Raw genomic sequence first — 16,856 nt, forward strand, 5'->3', positions numbered from 1 at the left:
GCTTTTATTGCTTTTTTTAATTAAAAAAATTGCTCACTGTATAATGGCTTGCATATTGGATAGTATTATGCTTGATGTGCTCGGCGTTACTGGTTAATTAACACTAAATTACGCTGCTATTTCAGCACATATTATTCCAAATGACAAATCTGGTGTGTGCCATTGGCTCAACAACTATTTTTTTTGTGAAAAATATTTCACCAACATTTTGGTAACTTTGACATATATAGAAATGTTTAGCAAAGTAATCATGCAAGTCGATATAGTCGGCTTAACTTTTAAACACATCAAATTTTCAGCTCCATGCCTTTGAGGACATGTATGCGCATGCTTTATAGTCCCAGCGGCACACCGCTGTCAGCCTCAGTCTCCATCCCCCATTGTGCCGAACTGAGCCTGGTTTTTCTTTGTTGTTCTAGATGCTTGAGTGTAACGAGAAGCTATAGAGCCAGCGGCAGAGTTCAAAGCCGGCCCATGGAGATTTAGCGTGCGATTCGGCTGCTGCTAAGTTGATGAGAGCCTCTGCCCAGAATTTGTGAGAGCCTCTCGAGGGACGTCGTTGTTCTAAGGGCAGTAAGAAGCAGGACTCTGGAGCAATGTTAACTCTGTCCTGAGTGAAGCTTTGTCACATGGCATGGACAAGTAACAAGAATGGGGCAAAAAAATTCAGTGCAAAAAAAAAAAAAACATTTTAAGTTCCAGGAAAGTAAATATATTTTATATGATGCAACAATTCGAATGCAAAATCCTTCATCTTTTAAATGAGTTCCAAAAAGTTAAAATACATAAAAATGTGGGTGTATAAACTAAATAAACTAGAACATCCAGTAGTTTAAGGATAAGCAAAGACAAAAAGTCAAACTTTTGCCTCCCTATTGATCTCCAGCCCTGATTTATGGACTTGCAGTAGATAAAATCTGGCTATGAAGAAGTGAAGAAGGGGAAAAAGTGGCCTAGAGTTATAATGGAGGAAAGGCAACCTATTGAAATGATATAACATTTACGTACTTGATATATAAATTCTGATTGTTGAATAGATATTGATTCAATTTCTACAACTGCAAAACAACTCACAAGCTTCTATTAATGCACTTTTTCTAATGCCTTGTTATAGTAACATCAGTAGTAACGTAAAACACACACACACACACACACAAACAAACTTGTGTATAATATGATAGTTTTCTGGGAGGAGACATTAACTGAACATTTTTGTAAGGAGTCTCCAGTGCCAAAGCTGAAGCATTAAAGCTTTCCGCATTTGAAGACAGAACCCTGACTTATAATATTTCACATTTCACACTGCTAATACTTTGGTATTTCAGGTTCTTACTTCCAGATTAGCGAATATATATATAGTAAGTCCAAGCTGTGTATCATTATAAAGTATCGTTAGCTCTAGATGTCTTACCAAGCGGTGTTATTTCTTATATTTATTATATATCATTAACTCTTCCCTGTTTATTTAGTTTTTGCCTTTTGTATAGCCTCTTTGAATTTTGCTACTGTGTGAACTCTGTGCCTGTTTATTCTGACCACGCATTGGTTAGCATGTTTGCCTCACACCTCCAGGGTTGGGGGTTTGATTCCCGCCTCCGCCTTGTGTGTGTGGAGTTTGCATGTTCTCCCCGTGTCTCGGGGGTTTCCTCCGGGTACTCCGGTTTCCTCCCCCGGTCCAAAGACATGCATGGTAGGTAGAATGGCATCTCTGGAGAATTGTCCATAGTGTGTGATTGTGTGAGTGAATGAGAGTGTGTGTGTGTCCTGCGATGGGTTGGCACTCCGTCCAGGGTGTATCCTGCCTTGATGCCCGATGATGCCTGAGATCCCCGTGACCCGAGGTAGTTCGGATAAGCGGTAGAAGATGAATGAGTGAGTGTTTAATTGCTGCACATGGATCCTACAGCTCATTCCTTTAAACAACATGAAGGTTTCTATGACTGTATCAAGCACGTGATATGAAGCACAGGAGCACTGTTCAGTTTCTGATTGGTTGTCCGTTGCGTCTACCCGTAACATTCCGTTTCACACTGTACCTCAATGTGGGGTTGACCCCAAGTGAAAAAATGATGTTAACCTTGCCTTTAAATTACAAGTGTGAGATGTTCCTTTACCCGTGGTTACGACAGACACTAACTCGTGCTTAAGCACATTGTGTTTATAGTTTTTTTCCACTTTAATTAATATAAACTTGTATCTGTTAGCAAAAGTCGTGAAAATGAACACACATCGTTCTCTTTTTACTTTATTTTGTCCTAAGTGTATGTAAGGGTTAACTGTAAACGTTACACGCAGCATATACACTCACACGATGGCAAGAAACCCTAATTAATATCTATTAAAATGTTACTTGAACTGCAAAAAGTAAAATTCAGAATGATTAATCTAGTTGAAAAGATTACCCATGCAGCGTGGCGCAGGAGGGCACTGCGATTCCTGCGCTAAAAGAAGAATTTGTTACGTGGTGTCAAGCTGTTTGAGCCGCAGTGCAAGAGCGCAGCTATTTAAAGGGCCTATTAATCTTCACGATGCACTCAACCTTGGGCTGAATGTAGCATGAATAAACCGCAAAGTGAATACAGGACAAAGGTGGCTAAATACACTGCCCTGACAATTCACCTTGTTTAACATGCCTGAGGGTTTAAATCTGTCAATAATGGCTGGCGATGTTCTTAATGGCAGCAGCCAAACGTTTAATCAAAACAGATGACAATATCGATGAGCGTGCAGTAGAGGATTGCTGTCAGCTGGGAAATACACAAGGATTTGGACTTCCTTCAGAGAAAATGGTTAAACGGATAAATAGGGACCCTCAGGGGTGTAGGCAACTTAGAGAGTGTTTTATGAACACGAAAAGTGTTGATTAATGATTCTTAAATCTGAAATAATGATTATAATGGCTCATAAAGCTCTATTAATGTGCTGTAGTTCAAGTAATTCCTTGACAAATTATCATCATGCTGTAAGCGTCACTGTTCATTAAAATAACACAAGCTTTACTGAATTGCAATCTATATAGCTACAATCACCTGGGAAAAAAAATATATAAAGCAATATAATAGTCCAATTGTATTATTTATAATATTATAATTATACAGTAATATTTATGAAGTATTTCTAAATAATAATTGTCAGTGTTAATAAAATATTCTATAATCAATTAATTATTACTTAATTAATACCAATTAATAATATACAATGAATACATGTTTATATGTGTGTGTGTGTGTATATATATATATATATATATATATATATATATATATATATATATATATATATATATATATATATATATATATATAAACCTATTTGGATATTAATTACAAAAAAACAAATATTATTTCTTTTACATTGCCAAAATAAAGTGCTACACTTGCTGTTATAAATATAACAGTACCTCACAGCTTACCTACAAGGAGGAATAGATAAAAATTCACTATACATTTTTGAATGTTTGTTTTATATTATGTTATTTATTATGAAATTATGACATTGTTATAATTATTCCTATAGCTGAAAGCAGTGATTAAGTTGCCCAGCCGTTTCTGACCATGTCCCCCGGCAGCCGTCAGCTTTTGTTCTTGTAAAAATCTGATGGCAATACGTCAAGTCTTTGCTAAGACCTTCCTCATTTCCTGTTTTCAGCAACCCTCCCAATCTGCATATGAACTTAAAGCTTGTTTGTTAACATCAGGTCATGTTGCTTGCTATTTGCCAAGTTTGCTGCCAATACATAAAAACACTGCTGAGAAATTTGCTTGTGTGCTTTGGAGGAACTGCACCAGCACCACATATAATAAATCTCCAATGTAGTAATAATAGGAAGAAGAAGAAGAAGAAGAAGAAGAAGAAGAAGAAAATCCATCTATAGAAAGAGTTTTTGATATGTTTGGTGTCATAATGCTGTGATCCAAATTTTGTGAAAAGCAGGAAAAAATCCAATAAGCTGGAAATTGTTGTCGCGAGTGTTGCTACTGCAAAAATATGCACAAATTCTCCCTGCAAGTGTTTTTTAGAGAACTTAAAACACATAAGCCATAGTTGATGTGAATGTAGTTTATAACTGTACCAAATGTTTTTTATTTATTTATTTTTTTTTTTTTATAAAAATAGCATCCATCCATTAATTGTTTTTTACCACTCATCCTAAACAAAGGAGAGTGGAGGCAGAGGCAGGAACTGACCTTGAAAAGAAAAGAAAATATTGATTATTATGTTTCTAATTAGTTAGTGCTTTGCACCTAATAATATGTTTTACATTTATTCATATACAAATGAATGAATAAGTAACTACTTAGAGTTCATTAGAGATCACTTTTTGGTCAATTTCTGAATCTTTTGGCTTGGTGGTCAATGCTTATGACTTCACTTCTCATTGCTATTCTGCTGACACATATCTATGCTTCATTTGTCCTCTATACAGCGTCCGAGTCTCCCAGATGATATACTATTGGGTTGCTTTTCAGACATCTCTTCTTCTTGGATGAAAACCCATCATCTGAAATGAAGCCTCTACACCGCAGGACTGATATGACTCAGCTACCTGCCAAGAATTCTCCTCTGCTGGACCTCTCAATCATCCCTAACACCCTCAGTGGTCAGCTGATACAGACAGATAAAGAAACCTGGTGTAATTTTAGATGATGGGTGAAATGGGTCTCCAATTACATCAAATCAAGCACAAGACCCTGTGGATTTTTTGTTTCACAGGATCGATAGAATACACACTTAGCTGACAACAGGTACAGCTCAAATTCATCAACTCTCTTTCTCTACTTTAATGGTATTAGAACTTTTAGGGGGGGCACGGTGGCTTAGTGGTTAGCACGTTCGCCTCACACCTCCAGGGATGGGGTTTGATTCCCGCCTCCACCTTGTGTGTGTGGAGTTTGCATGTTCTCCCCATGCCTTGGGGGTTTCCTCCGGGTACTCCGGTTTCCTCCCCCGGTCCAAAGACATACATGGTAGGTTGATTGGCATCTCTGGAAAATTGTCCCTAGTGTGTGATTACGTGAGTGAATGAGAGTGTGTGTTTGTGCCCTGCGATGGGTTGGCACTCCGTCCAGGGTGTATCCTGCCTTGATGACCGATGAGATACGCACAGGCTCCCCGTGACCTGAGGTAGTTCGGATAAGCGGTAGAAAATGAGTGAGAGTGAGTGAGAACTTTTAGGAAATATTTGTCAGAAATGCTGGCTGTAATGTTTCTGATATAACATTCCAACAATGTTCTAAAAACTCTAGTACTGTAACAACAGTCTGTTTCACAATTCTATTAAAAACATATTTAACCTTAGCTCACATAAACAAACCATTTCACCATTAACACACTACATCAGAGCAGCAATGTTCTACATACAATAATTTAAAAAAATATTCTTTTTAAAATATGTCTTGAATAAACCATCAATTTAAGCCCTCTTGACAGGGTGTGGGTGCCCTCTGTGGGAACAGAAACCAGACCCAAATGCAGGAATAGAAGGCAGACAGGGGTTTTATTAATAAAATCAGAAACCAACAGACACGGGAAAACACTAGGGAAAAATCTGAGCAACTAAAATACGAACAAGATGCAAGAAAACTGAAATAAACAAAAGCACACGGCACATGATATAAAAAAAACACCTGGAATTGTCCAAGTCATCATGACAATGTGAATCAACACCTGAATACATGTTTATGATTAAGGTTGAGTTCAGTAACTCATGTCATAATTGACATTTTGGAAGATACTGTAATTTAATTTTTGCTGTTTTATGGATTTTTAACCATTGATCAAATGAACAGTCAAAACATGGGCATTTCACTAACATTTAAACAAATGTCAGTTTAAATGAGTTTGATTTGAACTTGATTAGATTACATAGACCGGTAGAAACCCAGTTGGAATACAGTTTAGTACTGCAAACTATTGTCCCTTCAAGCTGACATTACTTACTGCTTTGTGGAGTACTGTAAGAAATGTAACATAAATTCATAGTGGATATTCATTCATTCATTCATTCATTCATTCATTTTCTACCGCTTATCCGAACTACCTCGGGTCACAGGGAGCCTGTGCCTATCTCAGGCATCATCGGGCATCAAAGCAGGATACACCCTGGACGGAGTGCCAACCCATCGCAGGGCACACACACACTCTCATTCACTCACTCACTACGGACAATTTTCCAGAGATGCCAATCAACCTACCATGCATGTCTTTGGACTGGGGGAGGAAACCGGAGTACCCGGAGGAAACCCCCGAGACACGGGGACAACATGCAAACTCCACACACACAAGGTGGAGGCGGGAATCGAACCCCCAACCCTGGAGGTGTGAGGCGAACGTGCTAACCACTAAGCCACCGTGCCCCCCTCGTAGTGGATATGTTGCAAAAAAATTATAATTGCACAGTGAAGTTTCTTAAAGTGTATAAAAAAGTTTGCAGAACAGCCAGAAACCATGACAGACAGTTCTTGATACTAACTATTAGAGACTGTTACAGCAAAACTCATTCAAAAATCTCATCCTTGCAGTCTAAGCCTCAAAGGGTTTTGCACCAGATTAGGTTCAGAAGTACATACCAGTACGCCAACTCAGGTCGTCAACCTCCGGGTGACTGCTCTCCTCTGAGAGCTAAGATCTTCAGTGTTGTGACTCCTCGGTACAGAATTGAGCTTTGGCCTCCACTAGGAACAGCATCGTGTCTCCATTCTTTTTAGAAATAACTGAAGACCTGTCTCTTTAGACAATACCCTGAATAACTTCAGATAAGAACGGCAGCCAAATATCTAAATGTAACTTCTAATGTGCTCTTATGTCAAATCTGTATCTCGATACTTTAGAAGACAAAATTCTAGTCTGTTCATGAGAAGAATCTGATACAGAGACTTGGCAGATTGTCCACATAAGCTAACTCTAATACTAAACTGATTTTTCAAACAGTCTTGTCGATATGGTTGATACGTCAGTAAGGTGTTGCTTTAACGCTTTAAGGATGGAAGAAGTCTTCAATGTGAGCACTTTATAACCATCAGAGGTAAATCTGTTACTCTTTCCATCATGGGAAAGGCTTCAGGTAAGAAGTGTTTGTGCGTCGATATTTCTCGGTAACAAGCTGAGAGATTTAAAGAGAGAGAAAAAAAGCGTACCAGGTTACATTATATCTGCTGAGTATTAAGTGCTAACATTGGTGATTCACTGACGTTCCCCAACAACAGTGCTAGAGTACGTGCCAGGCTTGCTGTATGGTCTTTTACAGTTAAAATAAGTTTGGTGACATTAAACAAACAAATATGTGCTTCGTACCAAGCTGATTCATAACAATGAGCAATGCTCTGAGTCACACATAGTGCATTTCTTTACTCTACTGCTCTAACATGCTGCTTGATAAAGGACATCTAAATAGGCTGAAACATATTTATCCTCCGATGTGCTGGCAGTTATTTAACACAGCTGTCACAGTGACTTGTTTCCCATCCCAGTTGCTAATGAACGCATTTGAGAGCGGGCTCTAACTCGATCGAATCCATTTAACTCTGTGATCTGCTGGCCTAAACAGTTAATCATCTCATGTCATCCAACAAATTCCCCCAAGGTATTCAAAAAACGTGAAGCACTTCATTGTCTGAGTTCTTCAATACATGGCATGTCATGCACTCTGCAGGGCTAAGTGCATAAACTGTAACCCTATTTAAGATGGATGTACTGACCTGCCAATGAATTATCCGTTTGCTGAGCTCTGGATTACGCTAGCTGCCGTCTAAAACAATGAAATCGTACATGCTTACATTTATCCCAAGGAAATTGAGAGCTGAGGTTATTATCCACCCCATGATTAGCCTTTGACATCTCACCAGGATGAGTCTTGCTCAAGGATCCCTCACAGCTTATTCAAATCACTTAAAATGAACATCATCGTTCCGTGATTAAGGTTTGAATTCTGATGAAGGTCTAATTATTCTTCACAGAGTTTATGATTCTGTCTTATTCCATGTTATTGCCTTTGGACTGCACACTTTGATCAGCCACATTGATCCTAACTCCATTGTTATACACAAGTTTGCTAAGCCAAATCATTTTAAAACCTTGCACTTGTATTTTAGCCACCTGACATTATATCATTCTGTCGTTCAGTGGCAGAACTTCCAGTCTGAGAGGAACTGGCCTGCTTTGTCTTGCATTTTTCATGAACTGGTGCACATATGTTATGTCTAGACCAGCTTTGCATTCTTCTTGAATAATGCTTGACTACACCATGCACATCTGCAATTCATATCAGATATTTTCCACCCTCAAAGTTTAGCTTGCTGTGTGGAGCTTTATGCAACACTGGAACTCCACAGTATGGTCTTTACATTACAGCTACTGAAAGGTAAAATTTTTGGTTTTAGAGGATTTTTCTGTGTCTGAAATCCAGTTCTGTGATAACAGCTACTGCACTGATTCAGTAATTACTGCTAATATGTTGTATAAACACAATCAGGACATACTACATCCGCAATAATTAAAGTGTCGTGTGACCTACGATGTCAGAATAACCGCAAAACATTTCCAACAGTTTTTTTTTGTTTGTTTAAACTTTCAACAAATTAACAGTTTACTCCCGTGTTGTTAAACAAGAAAACAACATTATACTTGAAAAGAGTTGACACTCTGCTTCTACCTTATTTGATTCTGACTGCATTTCTGAATCGGCCCAGTTGCATTATGGGTTAGCGCAGGCCATATAGGTATTTCTTTCCTACTGTATTACGAATGCTGGGAATTACTTCTCCTTTGGTGTACTGATTTTCAGCTACTTTATAGTAGAGTAGTAGGGATAAATAAACACAGCCTATGTCTTTCTTTAAAAATTGTACGAAGCCATAACCCTAATTTAACCCTAACCCCTAACCCAGGGGTCGGCAACCTTAAACACTCAAAGAGCCATTTGAAAAAAAGCCATTTTCCCACTGAAAAAAAACACAGGGAGCCAGAAAACCCTTTTGACATCTAAAATAAAGATAACACTGCATATATCGTTTTTTACCTTTATGGAAAGTATGTAAAAACTGTAGTGTGTTGCATTTATGAAATCAATGAACTGCTACCAAGTAAACGAAATTTTATTTCTGCAAGCAAACAAAAATATTTCGAACAGTTTGAACTAACCTTAACAAAAAAGACGCTGGGTTGAAGGTTACTTTCAAATAAAATGTTCAATGTCTAATTGAGTCCTCTTCGTATTCGTGACATCAAAATTTTAACTTGCCGGCTGCAGCAAACCAAAAATGCGTCTGCTTGTGTGTCGGATTTTGCAAGTCGGCAGTTATGAGGCGTATTTTGAGCGACAAAAAAATTAAACGGTTTATTTTAATGTTACAAGAGCATCATAAGCTTAGAATTTAGAATTACATTTTTTAAAAACTAACTAACTAAAATAAAATAAATTTAAATTAAATATTTATTTTCCAAATCTACAGGGAGGGGGGCACGGGGGCTTAGTGGTTAGCACGTTCACCTCACACCTCCAGGGTTGGGGGTTCGATTCCCACCTCCGTCTTGTGTGTGTGGAGTTTGCATGTTCTCCCCGTGCCTCGGGGGTTTCCTCCGGGTACTCCGGTTTCTTCCCCCGGTCCAAAGACATGCATGGTAGGTTGATTGGCATCTCTGGAAAATTGTCCGTAGTGTGTGATTGCCTGAGTGAATGAGAGTGTGTGTGTGTGTGTGTGCCCTGCGATGGGTTGGCACTCCGTCCAGGGTGTATCCTGCCTTGATGCCCGATGACGCCCGAGATAGGCACAGGCTCCCCGTGACCCGAGGTAGTTCAGATAAGTGGTAGAAAATGATTGAGTGAATGAATCTACAGGGAGCCGCAGCAGAGGGATGAAAAAGCCACTTGCGGCTCCGGAACCTGTTTTTTTTATACCACATTTGTGTTGCGTTTCCAGCATGTTTAAAACTTACTATCTTTTTAAAATGAAAGGCAAATTGTTCAGAATTACATTGCGAGATCAGTAAATTGATTTGTATAACAAAAATGTATTGGACTAGAAGCCAATCTTGCTTAAAGTGTTTCAGTTTAACATTTATTTATTAATTTACATTTTAAATAAAATGATACATTTTGAACAGGCATAATATAACACGCGGAAATACATGTTTGGAAAGAAGCAAAATATCCGCTGGACCTAAATGCCTCCAAGATCAAATATGACCTGTCATCCGTTTGACACGTTTGGCACAATACTTGATCAAATAAGTGATGCCCTAGTTTAGGAAAAGAAGTCTAAACTGTGCACCTGTCAGTGTGTCTGTTCTTCCTCCTGTCTTCCTTCTGTCCTCCTCCACACCTCCAACTATGAAAACAAGTCAATAAATGTCCAAAGGGACAAAGCTAAAATACCTTACCATTCCTCTTCTATCTTCTTCCTTCCTACCCTGTTTGCAGTTTTGGCGTTCAATGACCCAGACCAGGGCTAATGTCTCATGCTAATAGAAGCAGACAAGGCAAAGAAGCATTAGCTTGCCCCTAATAAAGAATGACGATGCTGTTGGAAACTCATGTTGGCACCCAAGGCATTCCTTCTCGGGTTCCTCCTTTGCTCTCACCTTCCTCAGACAGTGCAAACAGAGACAGGGGGCTATGTCGATACACCTTATTAGCTCAAGAGGTAGCTGCCTTACTTAGATTTCTTTTTGTGCCTAGTGTACAGAATAGCTGGAGCGAACACCTAGTAATAAGTGAAAGGTGAGGTAGTCTCTCGTCACAGGGAACTTGAAGAGGTGCTGGGAAGATGTCTCATTTGTGTTCATGAGTGTGTTGAAGCTTGTAGAACTACTACGCTGACTGATAAGGGCTTCTGCTCTATTGTGAAAGTCAGGGATGAGAGAGCAATAAGGAATATTTCATGATACTTCAAGCATGTTATTAGATTTCATTGACAAACTACCGCATTAGAAAATACGCCATGTAATAGAGTTTGCTCCGGGACAGGAGGTAGGACGTTGGGGCAGATATTTGTATACTGTATATATTAAATGTCTGGAGAATACATACACAAAACACACACTCGCACAAACATCGCTTTAGTCATGTCAGAGTCAGCTAGACAGAGTCTCATTCGTTTTGTCAAGTCCTTATATAATACATATTACAAATGTTAATAAAGTTAATCATTTAATTCTGTTTTTTATTTAATGCTGCCCTAAATAATCACAGATCTTTACACATCATCCACCAGACATAATAATACCAAACTTTACACAAATGAACCAGTTCAAGTGTTTACACACATTTATTCTTACCTAAATTCTCAACGACTGTTTGTATGTTTTGTGACAGTTGTTCATGAGTCTCTTGTTTATCCTGAGCACTTACACTGCTTAAATCTTCAGAAAAAAAAAAACAAATCCTGCTCATTCGACACTTTTCCGACATCTTCTGCATATTTGACCCCGTTCCGAAAGATTATGTCGAGATCCATCTTTTGTAAACTTTTGAACAGGATAATGGTGTAAATTTTTATTGTTTTACATCTGAAGTTGGCGTTTGCTGAAAAGAACTGCATGTTATTACACTAAATTGTATTTAGATTTGTATTTATTTATTTATTTTCCAGTCTTATAATGATTTTATATTCTTGGCTTTATATTCATTGTCTTTGTTATCTGGCCATCGAACACAGTTTTCGGTCGAGCAAAAGAATTCCAAATATCACGAGCTGCTTAAATCCAAAAGGAGAATTTGTATTCGCTGGTTTCTTACGATGATCCTCATCCAAATTGCTACCCTTGGGATGAATTTCTCTGCCTCCAGCAATTTATCGAGTGTGATTATGACTTATACAACAGAAGTTAATCACACCACCATTATTCAGGTTTTAATAGACCCGTTTGGTTTGTTTTATTCTTTTGATCTTGGGGTTATAGAGCAAAACTCGGAGGGTGGCCATTAAGACAGCAAGTGAACTGTAAAGTTTTCTAACCCTTGTAAGTTTCACGAGGCGAGAAGTTCTTCTCTTTCAGAACATGACTTGGTTTTATTATGAGGACATTCAATTAGGTCTACCCTTGTACTCTGGATTAGAAGAGAAAAAAAATAACAATAGCAACACTAAAATATTTTAGCAGTATTGTCTGGTGATGAATAATGTTGTAGCATTTCATCTGTTAGCAGAAACTGAACTAAAAAACTAAACAACAGTGTTTTTTTTTTTTTAATCTTTAACCCTCCAGTTTGGATGCGCTGGTGCAGACTACTGTTCTTACCCGACAGGATGGAAATGGAACCAGATGTGGTCTTCTGCTGTTTTATGCCATCCATCTCAATGTTTTAACTATTGCATGGTCTGAGATTATCACCTTTATAAAGCATGGATATTTTACACTACCCTTCCTTCCTGTCAGCTTGAACCAGTCTGGTTGCTACATTTCAATGGATGATTTTTGGTTTTAAAATTCTGTCTACAATCTCAACGCTGTTGTGTCAGAAAAATCCCAGAAGGTCAACCTTTTCTGAAATTCACAACCCAGCCTTTCTGGCTTAAACAACCATGCCACGGTCAATGCCACTGAGATCACATTTTTTCTTTCATTCTGCTGTTTGAAGTGAATATTAACTAAAGATCTTGACTTGAAGCTACACTATACTCCCAAATATATGTGGATACCTAACTGTCACACCCATATGTGGTTCTTCCCCTAAAATTTTGCCACAGTTGGAGGTTGGAAGCAAGCAGATTTATAGAAATGTCTTTGCATCCTGTAGCATTACAAGTTCCCTGCAATGAGACTAAAAAGCCCATACCTGTTCCGGCATGGTAATGCCCCTGTGGACATAAAAACATGGTTTTTCAAGGTTGATGGAGGTGGAAAATCTCGAGTGTTCTGCACTGAGCACTGACCTCAACCCCACTGAGTTCCTTTGGGATGTACTGGAACACAGACTGCACCCCAGACCTCCTCAACATTCGAACATCAGTACCTGACCTTAATGCTGAAGAAGAGTGGAGGTTACTATAAAAGTGGACATATAGTGTATTTTTGGCCATTTAGTGTGTTCATGACAGGGAAATTAACCCCATTTTTAATGTGACTTTATAAGGTAAATGTTTGTGCAGCCTTTTCGTGTTAATAGATATCTTCTTCTATCACGCTGAAGTTAATTTTCCAATTACTCCAAATGTCGTTGATCGACCAGGTCCAAAGTATACGTCGACTTTCATTGCTAAATCATCCACAGTAACATTAAAAGACCTTGCTGTCCCCTGGAAGACCAATCTTGTTCAGAAAATACAATGATCTAAGCTTTATTATCATCCAAGTCCCATTTGTACGATTATGCCTTCAGACGCTGGGTGAAATCTCCTATGTGCTGAGGAAGAAAGCTATTCGACTTTAAAATGGCTGCAAGCTATTGCAATGTATTTTCCTCTATTTATATAGATAACAGTGTCAAATAGTGTTTGAAAAGAAATCACATGCACAGTTCTGATCGATTTCTGTTAAGTCTGTGTGTCTGATTTATAAAATGCTAAACTGGTAGCTAGACATTTTTCCTACTCATTAGGGGCATCATGTTAGGAATAAAATAAAAAATAATAATAATAATAATAATAATGGGGGTACGGTGGCTTAGTGGTTAGCACGTTCGCCTCACACCTCCAGGGTTGGGGGTTCGATTCCCACCTCCACCTTGTGTGTGTGGAGTTTGCATGTTCTCCCCGTGCCTCTAGGGTTTCCTCCGGGTACTCCGGTTTCCTCCCCCGGTCCAAAGACATGCATGGTAGGTTGATTGGCATCTCTGGAAAATTGTCTGTAGTGTGTGATTGCGTGAGTGAATGAGAGTGTGTGTGTGCCCTGCGATGGGTTGGCACTCCGTCCAGGGTGTATCCTGCCTTGATGCCCGATGACGCCTGAGATAGGCACAGGCTCCCCGTGACCCGAGGTAGTTCGGATAAGCGGTAGAAAATGAGTGAGTGAGTGAATAATAATAATAATAATAATAATAATAATAATAATAATAATTAAAAAAACATTGAGGGGCATGTAGATATCGGAAATTATTCAACACCAGGGTAGTAATGTGAAGTAACAATTGCTCCTTCCTGTAAATCTCTCTTTAAATGAAACAGAGACGGTACGGTTCCTCACACAAGGCACCGATTACTGATGAATGTCGCAAGTCAAAGATGATGCTTTTTGTGCTGGAGGGTTTTCTGTATTTCAGACGGCAGAACCACCACCACTCAAGGTCACACGTGGCCAGAGTGAGCCACCGGCTGACAGTTATATTAGTGTCTCGGAGCGTTAAGGGAGAGCCATGACCCCGGTTTTATCTATCCATTTGTCAGGAATACACAATAGACGTGGCGATTCAGAGCTGGAGCACCACTCAATCCGCAATCACCACATGAGCTGCTGAGCAAAAGCTGCACTGCTGATAACTGCCTCTGCTCAGGGAGTAATATAATATAATATAATATAATATAATATAATATAATATAATACATATTTTAGATAGAAAATATTATGCTACCAAGCCTCTGATATGCCAATACTGAAGAAAAATAGATACATCTTAAATTAGATATAGAATATCATATAGAATATAATATAGAATTTTTTGTTTTAACCAGATCCTCCAGGATTTTGCAGAATATTTGTGTCATTGTAAAAAAAATATATTTAAATTAAGAACTTAAGTATACACGTCTTTTAAACCCCTAAATGTATGTAATTACTTTCTCGGAGAGCTTTATTTACTTTATGCATTATTTAACATTTTTACACCTAACAGACACAAAAGATTTGAGGTAAACACAGATAGTTCTTATATGTTTTATTTTTACTACATCAATAGACTTTTTATTTCCACCCTGAAGTTTATTATTTCATTAACAGCTAAAGATTTATTTCTCTTATTCGACATTTGTAAGCATTTCTTAGATGGGTTTAATGATAATGAAAAAAAGGTTTCTGTTATCCCTTATATTATAGCAGCTATAAACAAATAAATTGAAGATACACCTAGGAAGAAGCCAGAAAGACCTGAAGACTTTCCCATAGTGGAAAACTGGTGAGAATTTCATGGAGGTTCTTTTGAGATTGTTATGCCAAAATTGCTTGATTTTGCTGTAGCATTTTATATTATTAAAGACTAAGAGAAATTTTGAAAAAAGCCTTTTTTTTTTTCTTTTTTTTTTTTTTTTTAGAAATCTACATGAATTGATTGAAATTACAATCACAGGATTCTTTTTTTAAACTCCTACCAGCTAAAGCACATGTAATTACATATGTGAGTTTTGGCTGAATATGTTTTGTGATGATGTCACACAACACGTCTCGAGCCAAATCTGTGGAAAATTTGACAGGATTTAGAAAAATTGCAAGCTCCGTTGAATATCTCAGAGTTTGCATGATTTTGTGTTCATTTATGCAAAAAAAAAATAAAAAATCCCAGAGGTATCATCTTTAGTTTAAAGTGCCTTCTAAAAAACTTTACTAAAAAAAAAACAAATAAAAAATAAACACCAGTGATGAATATAAACCTGCGATTTGAGTTACAGCCGGATCTGCTGTTACGGAAAAAAAGGATTAACTGAAAAACCCCTCAGATTGGAAACTTCAGCAGTGCTGCGGGTAATCGTTATGACACTGTGACTCGATCAACAATCTATAACTTTAATTATCTTCATGACATTTATTAATTAGAAGTCATAAAAAAAAAAAAATCTGTCCTCCTGCGCCAACTGAAAGAAGTATTTTTCCACAAACATGAATTATAATTAATTTTCAAATATTCAGTCTGTTCAAGCGAACGCAAACTTAAGAGGATGTCGAGTTGACTGGAGTCTATTTGCATATTTGACATTAATTAATAGTGCTCACTGAGCAGGGTAAGAAGAGAGAGAGAGAGAGAGAGAGAGAGAGAGAGAGAGAGAGAGAGAGAGAGAGAGAGAGAGAGAAAATCACTAGGCTTTTGGAGGAAATGAAAATTGAACGCTCTCTCAGATTATTCCGTTGACGTGCTCTGCTGAAACAAACAGCTCCATATAAAGTCTGTCTCAGTGGTGGTGGCGTTTGGAGGCTGAGCCTTAATAATAAAGTTTCGGGTCTGAGAGAAGCAGTTTCTTTTGACACAATGGAAAAAAGGTCCAAAAGGTTTTTGTGTAGGTCTGCGTATGTCTAACATGGCTCCAGAATTTCTGAAAGCACAAAGTATTTGTGTTAAAATTAAAAAAATTTGAAATATCCATCCACCCATCCATCCATCCATCCATATTCTGTACTGCTTATCATACACAGGGTTACATGGAGCCTGAAGTCTATCACTAGGGGACTCGGGGCACAAGCTCGACTCGGTGACACTCTAGATGAGGGACAACCCAGAGGAAATCCCAGAAGCATGTGGAGAACATGTACTATTTCATACACTATCCACTTAAACTATGCACTATATACTCTACCATCTAGTGTATGAAGTTTAGCGTATGAAAGGTATAGAACACTAACAGATTTTTACTAACCGGAAGTATAAACCAGTTGACAAATTACATCAAATGCATGTAATCTACAATACACAATACAATTACAATACAATAGTTTAAGCAGCATATTAAAAATTTTAAGAAATCTTTCACAAACAGTACGGCTTAATTAAAAAGACATTTAAAAGCTACGCAACTAAATCTGCAAGTATTAAGTGCATGAAGTATCCAAAACTTTCCACACTTTGTTTTTTTTTTTAAATGCATTGTCTGGGAACGTGAAGTGCACTTCATTTTCTTCTTGCTGGAATTTTCACTAGCATAAACACACCACTCACACTATTTATACTACATGACGGAGGAGAATAGTGCACAAGTATGCAATATTTCTGCTTTACA

This window comes from Tachysurus vachellii, chromosome 26, assembly GCF_030014155.1.
Source record: "Tachysurus vachellii isolate PV-2020 chromosome 26, HZAU_Pvac_v1, whole genome shotgun sequence".
NCBI lineage: Eukaryota > Metazoa > Chordata > Actinopteri > Siluriformes > Bagridae > Tachysurus > Tachysurus vachellii.